A 2,500-nucleotide genomic window follows, 5' to 3' on the forward strand; every position below is an offset into this window, starting at 1 on the left:
AATCGGCAAAGTCGGCAGAATCGGCAGCGAAGATTTTTCGACGAACACGGGCTGGACGGTGGACTGTCCAGGCCAGGCAGGAAAATTTGTCGAGGGGACACGCTGACGAAACAGCGCTGGTTCAGGCACGGCGGGCAGTGTTGGAATCGGCAGCGCCGACGAAATCGGCAAAGTCGGCAGAATCGGCAGCGCAGATTTTTCGACGAACATGGGCTGGACGCTGGACTGGCCGGGCCATGCAGGAAAATTCATCGAGGGGACACGCTGACGAAACAGCGCTGGTTCAGGCACGGCGGGCAGTGGTGGAATCGGCAGCGCCGACGAAATCGGCAAAGTCGGCAGAATCGGCAGCGGGTGCTGGCGATGGGTCTGGACGGGCTGGATAGTCCAAGGCTCGACGAGAAAGACTGCTGGTTTAGACACTGGGGCAGTGGCAGCCCGCGGGACAGTGTCGGCAGATTCGGCAGCGCAGATTTGTGCGGCTGCAGGTTCGTCGGGGAAAATCGGCAGCGCAGATTTTGCGACGAACATGGGCTGGGCGATGGACTGTCCAGGCCAGGCAGGAAAATTTGTCGAGGGGACACGCTGACGAAACAGCGCTGGTTCAGGCACGGCGGGCAGTGTTGGAATCGGCAGCGCCGACGAAATCGGCAAAGTCGGCAGAATCGGCAGCGCAGATTTTTCGACGAACACGGGCTGGACGGTGGACTGTCCAGGCCAGGCAGGAAAATTCGTCGAGGGGACACGCTGACGAAACAGCGCTGGTTCAGACACGGTGGGCGCAGTGTTGGAATCGGCAGCGCCGAGAAAATCGGCAAAGTCGGCAGAATCGGCAGCAGGTGCTGGCGATGAGTCAGGACGGACTGGATAGTCCAAGGCTCGATGAGAAAGACCGCTGGTTTAGACACTGGGGCAGTGGCAGCCCGCGGGGCAGTGTCGGCAGATTCGGCAGCAGTGTCTGCCGATTCGGCAGCGTTGGCTTGTTGGCGCGGGGGGCCGATTCGAGTGGGGACTTGGGCAGCGGGCAGTGAAAGCAAGAGTTTCCCCGATGCTGCCGGGAAAAACGCTCCCCGGGATGGCCGGGTGAGATGACCCGGCGGCCCGCGACGGGTCATTCAATTCCATGCCCCGTCAACATAACTCCCGATGTACTGTTTGCTTTTTCGGAAGAAGAGATCCATCCCCCCATCCTCGGCCAGCCAAAAACGCTCCAATTAATGGCCGGGTGAGATGACCCGGAGGCCCGCGACGCGTCATTCAAATCACTGCCCTATCGGCTACAACTGCTGATGGGTGGGATTAGAGGCCTGCCATGGTGGTGAGGGGCGGCGAGGACCGTGAAAGCTAGAGTTTTTCAGAGGCTGCCGGGAAAAAGGCCCCTCGGGTGGCGGGGTGCGAGGACCAGGCGCGTCATTCAATTCTCTTCCCTATCAACTTGGCTCCCGTTGGCGGGATTGGAGGCCTACTGTTTGTTACAGGGCTAAAATCGTCAGGGGAAGAGCTGACGAAACAATGCTGGTTTGGATGCAGGGGGTAGTGTTGGAATCGGCAGCGCGGACAAAATCGGCAAAGTCGACAAAAAAGACTGTTGGTCTGGACATCGGGGCAGCGGCAGCCATGCCGACAGGGGGGGAAATCGGCAGCGCAGATTTGTGCAGCTGCAGGTTCGTCGGGGAAATCGGCAGCGCAGATTTTTCGATGAACATGGGCTGGAAGATGGACTGTCCAGGCCAGGCAGGGAAATTCGTCAAGGGGACACGCTGACGAAACAGCGCTGGTTCAGGCACGGCGGGCAGTGTTGGAATCGGCAGCGCCGACGAAATCGGCAAAGTCGGCAGAATCGGCAGCGGGTGCTGGCGATGAGTCTGGACGATTTATAGTCCAGGGCTTGATGGAAAAGACTGTTGGTCCAGACAATGGGGCAGTGGCAGCGCGGATTTGTGCAGCTGCAGGTTCGTCGGGGAAAATCGGCAGCGCAGATTTTTCGACGAACAGGGGCTGGGCGCTGGACTGGCCGGGCCAGGCAGGAAAATTCGTCAGGGGGGCACGCTGACGAAAACAGGGGCTGCGGAGTGGAAAATCGGCAGCGCAGATTTTTCGACGAACAGGGGCTGGACCGGCCGGGCCAGGCAGGAAAATTCGTCAGGGGGGCACGCTGACGAAAAGAGGGGCTGCCGCGTGGAAAATCGGCAGCGCAGATTTTTCGACGAACAGGGGCTGGACGCTGGACTGGGCCAGGCAGGAAAATTCGTCAGGGGGCACGCTGACGAAAAGAGGGGCTGCCGCGTGGAAAATCGGCAGCGCAGATTTTTCGACGAACATTCGTCAGGGGGGCACGCTGACGAAAAGAGGGGCTGCCGCGTGGAAAATCGGCAGCGCAGATTTTTCGACGAACATTCGTCAGGGGGGCACGCTGAGGAAAACAGGGGCTGCCGCGTGGAAAATCGGCAGCGCAGATTTTTCGACGAACAGGGGCTGGATGCTGGACCGGCCGGGCCAG

This window comes from Populus nigra, chromosome 2 (genome assembly GCF_951802175.1).
Source record: "Populus nigra chromosome 2, ddPopNigr1.1, whole genome shotgun sequence".
Taxonomy (NCBI): Eukaryota; Viridiplantae; Streptophyta; class Magnoliopsida; order Malpighiales; family Salicaceae; genus Populus; species Populus nigra.